Source organism: Ischnura elegans, chromosome 12, assembly GCF_921293095.1.
Source record: "Ischnura elegans chromosome 12, ioIscEleg1.1, whole genome shotgun sequence".
Lineage (NCBI taxonomy): Eukaryota > Metazoa > Arthropoda > Insecta > Odonata > Coenagrionidae > Ischnura > Ischnura elegans.
Window position 1 is genome coordinate 93305158 of NC_060257.1, and position 17905 is coordinate 93323062.

The following is a 17905-nucleotide window of genomic DNA, read 5'->3' on the forward strand; positions in this document are numbered from 1 at the left end:
TATGATCGTGTTTATGATTCAATAAACTATGTGTGCATTGGAAAAAGTTGGTGGATCTGATCTGTGTAAAGGGAAATACGTTTAAGTGCTTATCATGAATCAGGTTTCGTGAGGGTTTCTTCAGATAATATCCTGAAGGTGGATGCTTCAATGATTGACCGTGCTGATTATGTTGGACTATACCTACATGCCTCGGCACGAAGTTTTAATGTTGAACTGGAGCTTTTTTGTTGTCTTGTCTCATTCATAATAAAGAGAAATGGACGGGAAACCTCATCGGAAATTAGGTCTAACATAAGTGAATTAAGTAAGATTGTTTACAGTAGGTAATTGGCCAAAAGTTTGTTAGCACGATTCGAAGGTTTACGGAAGTAAAAGTGCCGGTAGGTAGATATCTATCGATATTTGTATTATTGTCATTTCAAATACCGATCATAATTTAATTTACCTATTTAACTATTTTCTATTCTATTATTATTTAACCTACTGACTCGCGAAAAATAATTTTTCATATTCATTTATGGCCCGTGGTGACTGGATGAATATCCATAGTTAATTATTAAATTGCCGTTACTGAGCTGGGTTCTTCTTCTTCTGGGCTATTTAAGGTTTTAAACGTAAGCACAAATAACTGAAGTTACATTTTGGTCCAGTTTAAGCAGTAATCTGATCTTAATTTCTTTTAAAAAAAACGCACTTTTAGTCGACGTATTTGTTCTTTCGTAGAATTAATGTATTCAAAAGCAGAGTTCTGATTATCTCAATGTTTCTACAAGTTATTTTCAGTTCGCTAACATAGATATGTCAGTCAGATGTACATTTGTTTGGTTGAGGTTTATGAATAGCATTTGTGAGGTATATCTAAAAATTGGTTATTGAAAACTTGGTCCGGATGAATGACGGAAATCTCTCGGGCTGGAAATCAAATGTTTGATAGTTAGATGAGACGATTACTTTTCATTCATTCGGTTTCAATATGCTTCTCGAAGCATTTGTTAGCACAATTTAATAATTGGTTCATTTTATATTTCTTCACAGCATAAGTTTATTGGTTTTCAAGGTACAAGTGTCTTGTTATGACTACCCATTAAGCGAGGAATCCCTGCGCGCGGTGCATTTCCAAAAAGTAGTCCCGACTTGTGATACGTAATAATGAGCTTATTTCACACCCGATTTAGAAAATATTAGCATCACTGTGTTTGGAATTAAATTACAAACATTTTGAATACCCAAACTATCACTTTTTATCGAAAATTAAATTCCCGTTTTTTAGTTAGTAGTACGGGTACAGTTACTAAGTTAGTTACTAATTAGTGACTTAGTTTTCACGAATTAAGTCGTACTATTTCAAAGATCATCACTGTTTAAGTGTCTCTTAATTTCAATGTCACTATAAATCTTCAAACGAACGCAAATGCGAGAACCGAGGAGTAAGAAATACGATTAGGTAGTTCGAGGTAGAAAAGTTGATAAGAGTCTTGTCATCAGCGTAACCGAGAAACCAATGAATTAAAAGATGTAGATGATGGCATGTACACACTTTAAATCTAGTTCATAAGGCATTCCATGGCTTCTTTCAAAACTCTGTATACGCTGTAGAGGGGCTCACCCTAAAGAACAAGGAATGCCTGAGAACACGTCGAACAAAATGACGTCACAGCCTTGAAAATATGGCCGACTGGTGTTTCAGCGCATCATTAATTTTGCAAATTTTAATAATTAATATCTTGCTTAAAAAGTACCTCTCTATTCTCAGACTCGGAATTTAGCCTAATTGAGGTGTAAATTCTTTTTTAAGATCACTTCCCAAAAATGTGCACATACTCTAATGATTTTGAAATGAACATACCTAAGTAATTTGTGCTGAATTCTCTCAATACGTTTGAGTTGTGTACTCTTGTATGGCCACCACACAATAGAAGCATATTCAGTTATCGGACGTATTAAAGTAGTGTACAAATGCCCTAAAATGTCAATGTGAAAATTCCTTGCATTCCTAATCACAAAACCAAGGCTTTTCATTGATTTCTTTACGACATAGTCAAGATGAAAGTTAAAACTAAGCTTATTATCAAATAAGACTCCAAGGTCTTTAATTTTTTCTACATTAGTTAATACCATATTATCAAGAGTATAATAATTGATATTAGGTGACATCGATTTGCCAAATGAAATACAATTGCACTTTGAAACATTGATGCACAAACCATTTTGTTGACACCAAAGTGAGAATCTGTCCAAATTTTCTTGTAGATTATTGACATCATTCTTGCTATCAGCAACAGAAAAAATCTTTAAGTCATCGGCAAACATTAAAAATTTAACACCGGAAAAAATAAATGACACATCGTTCACAAAAAGCAAAAATAGCAATGGACCCAAGTGAGAGCCTTGAGGAACACCAGATAAGGCAATAATTTCATTGGATATCTGGTGATTGATTTTCACCGAGAGCCTTCGATTTGAAAGATAATTTTCCAACCAGGATAATAAACTGCCAGAAAACCCAATACCCTTCAGTTTTAATAATAGTAATGGAATGTTGACTGAGTCAAAAGCCTTACTTAGGTCAGTATATATTGCATCTACTTGATGCCCATATTCAAGATTCACTTCAATAAACTTACGATATTCTAGTAAATTAGTAGTAGTTGATCGACCCCTCATAAATCCATGCTGTGAATCACTGATAAAGTTTTTAAAAAGAGGGGTCAGCTTGCTTACCACCAATTTTTCGAACACCTTGGGTATGGATGATTGTATGACCACTGGCCTGTAGTTTTTAACATCTCCTATGTCACCAGACTTATAAATAGGAACAATGTAGCTTAGCTTCCACATGTGATGATAAATACCAGAGCCGAGTGACTTATTGAAAATCATAGTCAATGGGTAAGCCAAAATCATGTGGCACTCTTTCAGTATAGATGCTGGAATTCCATCAGGGCCAACACTTTTGTTGCAATCAAGAGACTTAAGAGCAGAATCAACTTCCATAACATGGATTGACAACTCTGGTAAATTCATTTGGTTGAAATACTTATCGACATAAGAGTATACATTACCTGAAGAATACACACTTGAGAAATGTTTAGCAAACAAGTTAGAAATATCAAAAGGATTATCTGCTTGCAGGTTATCAAGACCCATTGTTTTCGACCAACCATTTGAAGATCTTAGAGTTTTAATGTAATTCCAGAAATACTTAGGATTTCGTGACAGACTTAGTTCAATATTTTTAATATGATCCATGTAGCAGTCTCTGAGTAGATTCTTGACACTGGCCCTAAGTTTTGAAAAATTGTTATAGTGAGTTAATAAACCAGTCTCCTTATAATGCTTATGCGCAATCTTCTTTTCAGTTATAAGATTCCGGACCTCCTCGGAATACCAAACAGGAAATTTCCTTTTTCTAACATTTACAATGGGTACATGTAATTTGATGGAATTTAATAAATATTCGTAAAATTTATCCACCAAGCAGTTGAAAGGTAATACCATAAGCGAAGGCCAGTCAATATTCGAAAGATGAGCAGATAGACCCTTAAAATCACACTTCTTAAAATTAAGCACTTGATGAGTAAATTCCACCTGTTCATTGGGGGATTGGATGAATGTAGTTAGTAAAGGCGGGTGGTGTAAATCCGGTTCAACCAAATGGTCCTCACATTTATCCACAGTGATTTTATCAAATGAGCTAAAACATAAGTCAAGCAGTCTATTATTCTTGTTGCACACGTAGTTAATTTGTCTTAAATTTAAAGATAAGAAAGTATCATAGACTAGCTCACATGCACTTGAGTTATGTACCTTAGAAGATTCAGCACCGTTTACCATGGATATGTAGTCGGGCAAATTAAAATCACCAATAAATAAAAATTGACAATTAGGATACATGTACACTACATTCTCCACTGTTTCACAATATTGTCTATATGTATCCAACGTAGATCCAGGGGGAATATAGGCATTGCACAAAATCACTTGACTACAGCCAAAAGTAACACTCAAAATAACTATCTCCAAGTTGTTCACAGGTAAAATTATTTGTTTGACACAAAAGGTATTCTTTACCGCTAGGAGCACACCACCACCTCTTCCTTTACCCGTTGCACTCACAGACCTATCACAGCGAAATATCACATAATCTTGCAAACCCAGCTCCTTGTCAGATATACTATCCACTAACCACGTCTCAGTTAAAACAAGAATATCATAACTGTTAAACAAAGGAACACTGCAGCGAAAATCATCTAGTTTACTACGTAATCCCCGGCATTTTTGATAATACATCATACATGTGTGCACTTTTGGTTTCAATAGTTTTTTGACAAGACCGGAACGATTTTTGGGTTTCCAGTGACATACCTAATAGTGTCATCCTCACCATTGGCCTTCCGAGTTTCCAGTTCCAATCTAAGTTTATCCAAAAATTTACGTTGCGCCGGAGTCTTATCAGAGCTAATAGACAACTTCGATCCTGCTGTTACCTTGCTCTTTAATTTCAAAATTTGTGCAACTTCCCTCACTGAATTCAAAATCACTTTCACCGGCCTGGGTTTATCACCATTTGAATTTTTACCCAGCCTCACAACCTTAATGTCATTGACACAAACTTCACCAGCCTTTGTCAGGAGTTGACCAACACTACTTTTATCCTCCGCGATCCTACTGTCAATGTTGTCGCATTTTGACTCCGGCATATTATATATGATAATATTGCACTCACGGCGTCTTCTATCTTCAAGTTCCTGAGCAATATCATCCAAGACGTCTTCATTCGATGATACATTCGTTCCCGAGACAATCTGATCCTTTAAATTTTCAATGTCACGCTTCATCACATCAAACTCAGTTTTAAAAAGAGACAACAAATCACGTCTAACTGACTCCACCATCTCATCAAGGTTCGTGCTATAATTTAAAAATTGTTCACAGCGATCACATAGAAATTTGAGGCGCCTATCTTTGACCGTCTTAGCCGATATCTTGTCGGCGTCGGCACGCGAGAGGCCTGAACACAGAACGTGTACCGGCAAATTACACTTATCACAAGCTATCTCCTTCTCGTTTTTTACTATCTGGTGACAGTGAACACAATTTTGAGGAGAATCACTTCCCATTTTTATCTAAATCAATGAAATTTCAGAAAAAATTGGAGACTCACAAGAGCACGTTCTACTTAAAGGAAACCGGAACCGGAAGTAGACTAATAATAGACTGAGATCTCCAAATTCGTCGCGAAAACTACATTCATGAATACAGTATATATTTAGAATGCTCACGGAGAAAGACTAGTTCAAATTTTACAATTAAAATAACTCACAATGACCTCAAGAAAAAAATACACCACAGCAAAATGGATAGAGACGATAAACGAGAATACGCACGAGCAATATTAATGAAAGCCTTCCTAAAGTAGCATTAAAATGTGAATATTTTCCAAACAGTCTTTAATACATTTGGGAGCTTTTCTCACGATATATCTGAAACCTACTCTAAAGGCGTGCTCATCGTCATTGCGATCGGTTGTCACTTAAAAATTCCGTATCGGAAATCCTAGAGGGATCACCTTCGACGATGACCGTGATCACCTGCACTCTCACTATCACTGGAACCCGTGGTGAAAATATTATCCCAATCCAATTCCTATTTGGTTTTAACTGGGGAAAGAGCAACATAGAACTGCACATTCTTTGGGCAACTTTGGGTTTGACTTTCCCTCAAACACCCCATTTCTCCTGTGGTGCACATCAGTCCTATCTTTATACGATGGCCTGACAACCTTTAAATGGATCCTTGGTTTATCCTGACAACCAACTAAATAGAAATTGCTGATCCACACGTCTTCCTCTATCTCCACAGTTTCCAAATCAAGGGCCGCGGAACATTCCTCTTGTGACTCAACTTTTTCTGAAAAGCAAGCAACGGCGTAGAATAAAATCAAATAATGCTGCGATACTTTTTTGTGACCACCTCTGGATTCCATTCTTTTTCCATCTACAACTTCCTTTATCTTTCGGGGTAAACTATGGGACAAGGTAATGTTTAAATATTTTCATTAATTTATAACAAAATATAAGTTCTAAAAATACCCAAAAGCCATTTTATTAATCCGCACTGATGAGTGTAAATTAATGTGGAAGATGAATGCTGTAGACGTAGTAGTTTTCTCTCGGTTGAGTTGCAAAATTCATGAAGTTGACAAAACGGCTAATTTTTCGGTGCGCGGATCCGCGCACTCGAGTCATTTATTGCACTGGCCGTGTCTACATTTTTGAATTTTTTTTTGTAAGAAAATAAATCAGAATTTAGGATAAAATTTACTTTAAAATGACGTATAGTTCATTATTATAGCATGAAGTGAAGCAGGATATAAATTTGCAAAGTACAGCGGCACATCATTTTGACGCCGACAGTAGAAGAAAACGCTGTCTTCTTGGCTGGCACTCGAATGCATGAGGATCAACGTTGCTCTATATTTTTATATTTCCTCCCTTGATTTTAAACATCATGGAATTTTCTATGTCCTTCCGTAACTGAAATTGAGCAAGTGCCATAAATAATTTGAGTCCATCGTAACCATCGAGAAACACCTATCTCGATTTTTGTTCGGAAGTTGAGTTTTTATTCTACGGCGGCCGAATTATCGAAAAATCTCAGTTTCAAGTTATTCAGTCAATGAAATATGGAAATATTATTTATATTAAAGTTATCTTCGTTCACATAGCTCACGGGTTTATCATTTCGTATATTATACTCTTAATTTTCCGTAACGCTCATCCCGACAGACGGCATGCATCGAGGCTTTTCTTCTAATTTCCTCCGTGGGAATGCAGACGAAAATTTTTTCTGGGGTGTTATTGCACAGACGAACATTGCACCACTTGTAATTTTTCCTTATTTCACCCATGTTCTCCTTTAAACGCAACGTGGCTCTTCCAAACCTGCAGTTACTGGGCTTGGATCTGGACTCCCACTGAACTATGACGTCACGGCCAAAGATTAGTGGGGGGGTATTTTTTAGCCCGCGAAACTCGGGAGACTTTTGGGAGTCATTTTATAGTGTACAAACTGAATTTTCAGCGGAAAAAAGTATATTGCGGTACTAAGTGTTTACTGTATATATATATACATGTATATATCAGCATACTGTTTATAAAAAGTATGCAATTTCCCTAATAGGGAGTAGACTACTGGTATAGGAGCTGAAAAATTCCGAGGGCAAAGGGTGAAGTCGTTTCCTCAACCTGCCGCACGTTTGCCGGGGCGGCGCCACGTATTCTGGAGGGCAAGCATTAGCGGGTAAGTTCATTTCCTTATCGTTGAGTGCGTGCTACAGGTGAGTGGAAATGGTGATTTTTGTAATTAATTAATGTTGATGTAGTTGCCAAATTGGCCGTGAGATGGCATCAGCGCCACCTCACTATTCACCTGTGGTTTGGCCACACACACTTATTCTGTGCAGTCTATTGTATGAGCTCGCCGAATAAACATCTATGGATAATTGCATTCTTTTAATTGCTCATGATCGAACCCGATCAACAACGACATGGTGTCAGAAGTGTTAGTGCGAGTTCATGCATAATTAATTTCGTCGCGTGTGCGTAATTCGTGGAACGTCACCGTAAAATGGACGCAAAAATGTCCGAGTTAAAACCTTTGAATTTAGAAGGGAACGTAGGAAATAATTTCCAACTCTGGATACAAAGATTTAAAATCTATTTAAAAGCGCATGCACTTGACAAAGAAAGTGAGGAACGTCAAGTAAACATTTTGTTGAACTACATCGGTGAAAAGTGCATCTCGGTTTTCAACTCGTTCAATTTGACTGCCAGCGAGAGTACGAAAGTGGACGTAGTCATAAGTCGCTTGAAGAGTACTTCTCTCCAAAAAAGAGCCTGACGGTGCTGCGGCACAATTTCTTCTGCCGAAAGCAGATGCCAGATGAGAGGTTCGAGGACTATTTCACGGCAGTAATTAACATTAGTCTGCAATGCGAATTAGGATCGCTACGTGAGGAGCTGACTAAGAGTAAGATAATTTCTGGGTTGGATTCCAAATATTTCGACCTGAAGACCAAATTAATTTCAGAGGACGACAAGCGTCTTACTCTAGATTACGTGATGAAGTTCCTCAAGAACGTCGAGGCCTCCAGACTGGACGTGGTGACCATGGATCAAGTGGACAAAGGGGAAGAAGTCTTGTTGGCTGTGAGGAATCGCAGAATGCTAATTGCCGGTAATCCTGGTGCTAAAAGGATAGTGAACTGTAAGTACTGTGGCGGTTCGCACGGAATAAATAAATGTCCAGCATATGGAAAACGGTGTCGATTGTGTTCAAAGTTGAATCATTTTGCCAATAAGTGTTTAAAGAACAGATCAAGGAAGAATGATAACTTAAATTTTAAAATGAAAAATTGTAATTCGTCTAATAATTGTGTGAGTAGAGTTCATGAAGCTCATGAAAGTGATGAGTTTTTCTTGGGAATTGCTCTTGTGGCTGAGGATGGAAGTAATTGTCCATTCAAAAATGAACTTTTGAAAAGTTACATTGTACATCAAGAAGAGGTTAAGTTTAAAATTGATTCTGGAGCTCAATGTAACATTTTGAGTATAAAAGATTTTAGAAGAGTTGGGTTGAATGAGAAAATAATTAAACCTTGTACTAAAAAGATATTACAATTAGATCACTCAAGTGTACCAGTTGTTGGTTGGATTCCTATAAATTTAAGGGATATGACTGGTGTTATAAATACATTACAGTTTGTAATTCTTGGTATTGATTGTGTTCCAATAATTGGTCTGAAATCCAGCATAAAATTAAATCTAATTCAAGTAAATAATTCGTCAATTGAAGGTGACTCCTCAGGGAAAAAGTTTTGCTTTGAAACTGCTTTGGAACCCTTTTGAAACTGCTTTGGAACACCAAAATCTGCATTGGAACTGCTGTGAAACTCATTTCCACTCATTTGTACCAAAAATTAGAAATATGAAGACGTTTGTAACTCATTTGTGATCCCCTTTCGAACTCCTTTGTACAGAGTGTGTTCGTGTGGAACTGCTTTCTACACATTTGGAACTCCTTTTGAACGATTCGGCAGGATTTCCAGACGTCATCATTCGTATTGTAACTGCTGTGTACGGAAAAGATTCATTTGGAACTCCTTTTGAACGAGACGACAGGATTTCCGGTCGTCATCATTCGTATTGTAACTGTTGTGTACTGAGAAGATTCATGTGTAACGGCTTTCCATACATATGATTTTACACTTTCCCGGCGAACAACTTTAGAAAAATCTTCTCGGGATACCGCGCGGGTAAGATTATTTGAGAGCGCCCGAATAATCAACAACATATGGAGAATGAGTTGTTGGTATATTATTATTTTGGCGCTCTCAAATAATCTTACCCGCGCGGTATCCCGAGAAGATTTTTCTAAGGCTTTCCATACGTTTACAATTCTTTGTTGAACGATTCGATAGGATTTCCAGACGTCATAATTCGTATTGTAACTGCTGTATACGGAGACGATTCATGTGTTACTGCTTTCCATACGTTTGCAATTCTTTGTGAACAAATCCATGCGATTTATATACGTCATCATTTGTTTTGGAACTGTCTTCTACGCGCCAACATGCCATGGCCAGGTTCAGCCTGATACGTTTGGTCGGTAAACGAAAATTCTTTAATATATATGCAATAAAAATGCATAAGTGGTTTAATAAGAAATAGTCGGAAGTCGGTTAATAGAAACGGAACTCCCAAATATTCACTCGAATGAGTTTAAAAATTATTCTATTTTCCTTGTTGCTTAAATCGTATTTTTGGGTCCGATTTGAAATGCGACAAGATTATCTTCACTGCGTACCGAGAATCTTGGTTGTGTATAATAAAGGTATTCAATAACAACTTCATAGCGCTCGCGTTTTTTTGCGTTTCCAAGTATATTATTATCTCAAAAACATAAATGTCTATACTTTCAAAGTATATATACTTCGCACATATAAATATTGAATTTTACGGCATTTTTGCAACCTTTTTTTTCATTGCTTCCGTTCTTTAATATTACCGGAAAAGTAGTATTTTGCATAGATTAATATACATAAAACATACCGATGTATTGTCTCCGCGATCCCTAGGAAATAATTATGTCCACATTTGCATCCGTATTTTAGGACTGAATTTTTTCGCCATGAACCCCTCCTTCGAAAATATATTTCAATGTCGCGGTAGACAAGTTCAATTACCCCGAAAGGCCTTTTTTCGCATTTTCCATTGAATTTTCAGATATATAACATGACTGTTTTCAAGAAAAAACATCCAGAAACGAAGGCATTCCACTCAAAAATGGACACTGAATGATCCACATCAACCACGTAAGATCGGAATTAAGCTCTCGGTAAGGACTTTCTTGGCCACCAAAGTCACTTACCCCTCACTCCGCAACATAAAATTATGAAACTTGTTTTAACCTTGTCGAGCTTGAAAGTCCTTCGCTTATGACTAATGCTTTGGAAAGCAATGGAATTAATGCAAGATGGTGACACTGCCGCACTTCAATTCGCAATATTCATCTTGCCTAAATGTCCGAAACAGACTAAAATAAACTTCAAGGAAATTGAATACGCCATCTTGAACTGCTACAAAGCAGGTAGCATGGTGTAGGTACAAATGAGTTACAAATGAATGTCCAACTGGTACAAATCAGTTTCAAAACGGATGAACGGGTGGTACAAACGAGTTCCAAATTTAAATCCAAATGAGTCCCATAGCAGTTTCCAATGGAAATCCAAAGCAGTTCAAAATGTGATACAAATGAGTTGATGACATGCTAGGACGCTATGAAGTCATTAACTGCTGTGTGCCGTGTTTCAATTCCACAGCAGTTCGAAAGCACATACAGATCAGTGGTACAAAGCAAATAGATGACAGTTCCAAATGACTCACACAGCAGAAAATTTTCCCTGAGTCGAGTGTGGTATGTACTGTTGTAAGTGAAGATGTTCAACAGACACTCATCTCTAAAATTAATTCCCAGTTTTCAGAATTGTTTGATGGTAGTGTAGGCACTCTGCCTGGTGTCGTGTCGATTGAAGTTAAGGAAAATAGTAGACCTGTTGTTCAAGCAGCCCGTAGGATTCCTTTAAGTCTCCACTCAGAATTAAAAAATGAACTCCAGCGCATGGTAACGGCAGGAGTGATTTAACCAATTACCAAGCCGACTAAATGGGTCAACAATATTGTCATTGTGAGGAAAAGGAGTAATAAAATTAGAATTTGCATTGACCCTGGTGAATTAAATGAAAGTATAATTGTTCCTAAATTTCAATTGCCAACATTTGATGCAATAAAATATAGAATGTGTGGTGCTAAGGTTTTCACTATTCTTGATGCTTCAAGTGGGTTTTGGATGATGAAGCTGGATGAAAGAAGTAGTGAGTTGTGCACCATTATTACCCCATTTGGGCGTTTTGTCTTTCGCAGAATGCCATTTGGTGTTTCCAGTGCCTCTGAATTGTTTCATCGATTAATGGCACAAATATTTGAAAATATGGAAGGTACTTGTACTTATTTAGATGACATTTGTATTTGGGGTTCTAGTGTAGACGAACTTTACCTAAGAGTGATAAAAGTTCTTCAAGTTGCCCAGAAAAATGGAATAAAATTTAATTTAGATAAATGCCAGTTTTTCACAAATGAAGCTTCCTTTTTAGGCCATATTTTTTCCGAAAAGGGTGTAAGTCTAGATCCCTCGCGTGTGAGATCCATCACTGAAATGAATCCTCCCACTGATAAAAAAGGAATTGAAAGATTTCTGGGTATGACCAACTATGTTTCAATGCATATAAATAACTATTCCACCCTAACAGAACCATTAAGAGAGTTGCTGAAAAAGAATGTTATGTTTTTGTGGACAGATCGTCAAGAGCAGGCTTTTTAAAAACTAAAGCAAAAGCTAATCACTGCCCCTGTATTACAGTACTTTGATGCAAATAAGGATGTTATTCTCTCAGTGGATAGTTCTTCCACAGGCCTTGGTGCAGTGGTTTTACAGGAAGGAAAACCAGTAGCATTTGCATCAAGAGCACTTACTTCCACAGAAGTTCGTTATTGTCAGCTTGAAAAGGAAATGTTAGGTATTGTGTTTGGGTGCCTTCGTTTTAGACAGTATGTGTATGGTAGGCAAGTTCTTGTGGAAACTGATCATCGTCCTTTGGAGACGCTATTTAAAAAGCCATTAAATAAAGTCCCTGCACGCTTGCAACGTATGATGTTAGCAATTCAAGCTTATAATTTACAAGTCATGTATAAGCCTGGGAAAGAACTGTACATTGCAGATACACTTTCCAGAGCTTCTATTTCCGATGGCGTGGATGCAAATTTAGAAAGTCTCAATGAGGAAGTAATATGTCAAGCCAAACTGGTAACTGAAAACCTACCTATGTCAAAACCCTTGTGGGAAAAATTTAAATTGGAAACGGAGCAGGACAAATGCTTATCTGAGGTGAAAAGGTACATCATTAATGGGTGGCCGAGAAGTAAAAATGAAGTTAGTCTTGTAGTAAGGCCATTTTGGAATTTCAGGGATGAATTGACTGTGATTAATGATGTAATTTAAAAAAATAATAGTATTGTTGTTCCTTAAGCCCTGCAAAGGGATATGATTGAAAGGCTTCATGAAGGCCATGTAGGACTTGTAACAGCAAAAATTAGAGCAAGAAGTGCATTGTTTTGGCCGGGGATTAATAATGATTTGTGTAATGTAATTAGTAAATGTACAACTTGTTTACAGTTTAAACCTGTTAATCCGAAAGAACCATTGTTATGGCATAAAGTCCCTGGTATTCCTTGGTATAAACTAGGTGCTGATTTATTTCAATGGAATGGTAAAATGTATTTGGTGGTAATGGATTACTACTCAAAATATATTCAAGTTGCTAAACTTAGTAATGAGACAAGTCAGTCGATTATCAACCATTGCAAATGCATTTTTTCAAGGTTTGGAATACCTGCTATTTTGATAACTGACAATGGTACTCAATTTTCTTGTAAAGATTTTAAGAGATTTGCGTCACAATATGAATTTGAACATGTAATTGTGAGCTCCAAATGGTCTCAATCGAATGGTCAGGCGGAAAGTGGAGTGAAAATTGTTAGTATTTTTAAAAAATCTGCCGAATCAGGTGGTGATATTTATTTGGGTTTGCTGGAGTACAGGAACACCCCGAAGCCATACCTGCCTTCCCCTGCACAAATGCTATTTTCACGGCAGTTGCGGTCAAGAATACCTATACTCATAATGCCAATTTAAAACCTTGTGTGACCAGTGATACTTTAAGTCATGCTTTAAGTAAATGGTCTCGACGCCAGATGGCTCAAAAGAGATATTATGACCAGAGTCCTCTAGATTCCTCTCTCAACACTACTCTCTCATCATGTCGAGTCGTCGCATAGGCTTCCACTATGGGATTCACGACGTCCGCCATTGTTAGTACAAACACCCCGTTTTCCCATAAGGAGATGTGGTAAAATTTCTTCGTTTTTTTGGTAAGCGAAGAATGTTGGTAATTTTCGGATAGTTGATATTGATTCTCGAAACCTTCAGTAACATAAATACAAATTTTCTAGGCATGACAACAATGGAAACGACGATAATAAAAATAAAACCACGGCAAAGACTAAGCGTATTACGACCTGATTGAACCCTTATTTTAATGGGTTGACACCCAATTGCGCTAAATAATCACTGAAAGTACTATTAACGGAAACTCTTACCCTCAGTAAAAAGGCTCTTTGCAAAATATGTACTGACACAAGCAATTCCGCCGCGAGTTTAATGACTGAAATCAGATAGTAGGACAGCGGGTACATGAATGGGCGTAACCAGCTGGAAACAGCCCTTCAGCGGCGTAGCGCGGTGGGATCGGACCCCCCCTGCCCCCTCCCCCCCGACAATATGAAAACACAGTTACTTTGATTAATATAAAAAACAAAATATTGAGAAATGACGAGTTTACAAAAGATTTCTTTGACAAATAAAGTTTTTTCGATCATTAACCCGAACGAAATTCCTGGCTACGCCCCCCCCCCCCTTAGAAGCGAAAATAAATTAAGCTCGTAACGAAAATTTTAAAGAAATTATTTTTAAAATTATACTCGCATAAGGCATGGAACAAATTTAAAAATCATTCTCGTCATTGTATAGGCCAATGAAACGCTGTCATAATTTACTTACAATTTTGGTTTCTTCTTTATTTGCAAAAATGTTACTAATTGAAAGACCACGACATGCCCTCCTTTTTTTGATCCTGGGTACCAGTGGAGCAGCGAGGGGGGTTTTGGGGGATAAATTCTCCCCTCCCCCCCCCCCCCCAGAGCTCAAGAGAAATTTTTAAGTTTAATCCATTTTACTTAATTGGATTAATATTACCAAGAGAATAGTGTAAGGACTAATAAAATATCCCTCAGAAAGCAGTAAAACTCACCATTTATCTTAAAATTCGCCAATTTACTAATCTCGCACCTATCACTAATCCTGGAGGGTATTCTATACCCCCACACACACATGTATTAGTTGCACCTAAACCCCCCCCCCCTCCCCAGCCTTAGTTCCTAGCTGCATCCCTACTGGGTACTCACATGAATAGATGTGCTCAATACCAAACGTGAATGATAGAAACAGACAGAGGGTATATCTGTTCCAATGATGGTAGTATTTAGCAGTCTGGGGTGATTTGGGTCCTGATGGGGGAATTCGGAGGTCCTTCTTGGAAAATTTTAGGAAACTGCATGCCCGAAAATGGACTTTGACACTATTTTCACTCTTAAATAGTAGATAAAGTTAATAAAAAAGAAGTTTAGCATGAAAAAATACTATGAAAAGTGAGAAAATTATTAATGTATTAGGGATCGCTGATATCTCTTTCGTGAATTTGCCCCATAAACGGCAATGAAATCTAAAAAAAGAAACTAAATACAATCTTTTCGAATAACCCTACCAAATAAGCACTTGCAGTTTCTTTTTTGTCTTCGGGACACCTAAATCACTTCATTTTTTTACAATGAGTATGCAGTTAAGAAAGCAACAAATGAATACGAAAAATTTTATAATTACAAAAAACATTGGTTCAAGTAATCTAAGTAATGAATATCTTTTTTAATTACACCTTTAATATCCCTTCAAGATGCAGCAGGGCCCCCCTAACCTTGGGTGCCTCAGAGATTGCCAACCTGGCCAGTCCACCCTTGTACCCAGGGGCGGATCCAGGATTTCTTTCTGGGAGGGGCACAAGCAAGGCCGTATCCAGGATTTTTTTTCAGGGGGGGCACAAGGAAACCTCGCCATACAAAACGAACGAAATGATAATGGGACCGTTTTAAAAATCTAGCATATTTTTAAGGGTCTGGGGGGGGCACGTGCCCCCGTGCCCCCCCCTGGATCCGCCTATGCTTGTACCCATATAGCAATGCAAGCCAGAATCAAGCTTGCAGCAACCTAGAAAAAACAAACCTGAATCACGGTTTAGACGCCTTGCTTATTAACACACCAATGCAAGCCCTTCCATTGTTTAGTGCATTTCTAATGGAAATAAAATTTAATAAATACAAGCCTAGGTGAACCACTCGGGTAATTTCCTGGGAAATATGTACTTGGAATAGAGAAACAATAACAAAAGAAAACAATTCTAAAACATTTGTACAATACCTTGAGAAGTAAAAACAGAAAATAATCTAACAGGAATCATGTCAGACCATTCTCAAAAAGCCTAGTAGGTACAGAAAGAGGTACTCTTGCAATTAAATCAACATAAAAACTTGTGGGATACAATAAATGAACACCTACCCAGATAGCATGCTAAACTTGCAGCAAGCTTGCTGCAAGCTCGTCATGACAAAGTTGCAAGTTTGAAGCAAGCTTGTCATGACAAGCCTGCAAGCTTGCGACAAGCTTGAATCAAACCTCCTAGTTACGCTTTTTCAAACTTGCAGCAAACTTGTCGCCTCAAACCTGCGGCAAACTTGTCGCAACAAACCTGCGGCAAACTTGTCGCATCAAACCTGCAGCAAACTTGTCATGACAAGCCTGCAGGCTTGCGGCAAGCTTGAATCAAACCTCCTAGTTACGCTTTTTCAAACTTGCAGCAAACTTGTCGCAACAAACTTGCGGCAAACTTGTCGCATCAAACCTGCTGCAAACTTGTCACATCACACCTACTGAAAACGTGTAGTGTCACACCTGCTACATACTAGGAAAACTAGTTCCACACCTACCATTTAGTGACACTTGCTGAGGAAAAACTGGCTTAAAATTTCTGCTAAATAAAATGCTCTCCTAAATAATGATCAATTTACAACAACAAAATTGAAAATTTTCCACTCTATCAATTGTTAGTCATTTCACATGCACAGAATTTGCCTGCTAAATTTATTTAATAAAATGGGCAACAAATAAATGCTGAAGAGTTTATTTTTCTCATTAATTATGTACATGTTGAGGCAGCGGTGGACATACCGAAGATAGATATCTAGTCATCGATAGTTAATCATTATTAATGAAGTGAGTGAAATACTTACAAACTGAATAGGAAACATCAAAGACAGAAACACTTTAAAAAATTTATGACCCCCTAGGTCACACATGGTAATAACTAAAATCCAGAAATCTTCAAAAGGTAAAAACATATTGCTCAAATTTTATCAAAACATTCACAAGTATGCTGATTGGCTTTGAGGATGTAAAATTAAAACTTCATTCTTTTGAATTCTTGTTTAGTTATGGGAGAACAAGGTTGTGCATGGAACTTACATGGTTGCATACTTATAGATCGTTACTGATGAACTTATTAAGCAAAATTATTGTCTTCATCAGCCTGATCCTCAGTCTGTTTATCCTGCCAATCCCTGAAGAGAAAATAGTAATTACTCCATGTGAAATGATATATCATGTATCATTTACTTAAATCAGGGAGGTAAATTGAGAAATTATTAACTAATATTCCAAAAAGAATAAGCAATCAGATTTAATAAATGAGATGTCCATATTGTACCCCCACATTCTCATAATGGCGGTAAATAAATCAACTTCCATGGAACATTATAGTGTATACCTATTGTAAGAGGGAATGGAAAATATGAAGAAAATGTCTGGGATGATCGAATTAATGTGGCAGAGAAATGAGAAGCGACTACTTACTTTCTTATTTTCCTGACTTTAGCCTGGTTGAGCCAATTAATCAGACACCCTTTCAGCACCACATCAGATGCATCACGGTAGACCCTTCTGCATACACCTATGAAATTATATAAAACTTAGATGTCATTTAATGTAATATGTTAAAAGTTCATTTCAATGATCAATTATTATAATAATCTTAGAATATCTTATTGGATGTACTCACGAAAAATAATAGGACACACTGAAGAGCTATAAAATGATTTCTTAACCGAATTCTTCTGAAGTTTGCCTGTTAGGGAATACAGCTCTGCTACATTGTCATTCTAAGACGACGCAACATATTTTGTAGAAGTGCTCATTCATTTCTTCTACCAACTGCTACCAAACATTGAATCTAGAGATTAAAAAGATCAGATCAATTAAGAGTTAACAGCTAATACAAGAATAAAAAAATCATGTTTACAGCCAGAAGAAAAATTCACCAAAATACTTAACACAATTGTCATGGTTATTATGCACATGTAGTATGTGTGCACAAGTGCATATGAAATAACAAAAATCCAATCATACCATAATTGTTTAATATTTCATTGGACATTAATCCATATGCACTTCAAAATTATGTTTTACTTGAGTATTTTTATAGCACTTTGAATTCCAAACACCTACGAATGTCTGGCGAGCTCCAAATTTACATCGATTTTGAAACTTTCTTACAAAAACTTAA

At 37.1% G+C, this 17905-nt stretch overlaps 1 long non-coding RNA gene across 1 annotated transcript; it reads right to left on the reverse strand.

Annotated features, from left to right (window-relative positions):
• Nucleotides 1-16863: 16863 nt before the first annotated feature.
• On the reverse strand, nucleotides 16864-17500 carry LOC124169771. Its single transcript, XR_006867231.1, has 3 exons — nucleotides 17402-17500; nucleotides 17197-17293; nucleotides 16864-16904 (listed from the first exon to the last, which is right to left on the reverse strand). It is a non-coding gene; the product is annotated as an uncharacterized LOC124169771 (long non-coding RNA).
• Between the last annotated feature and the right edge of the window lie 405 nt (nucleotides 17501-17905).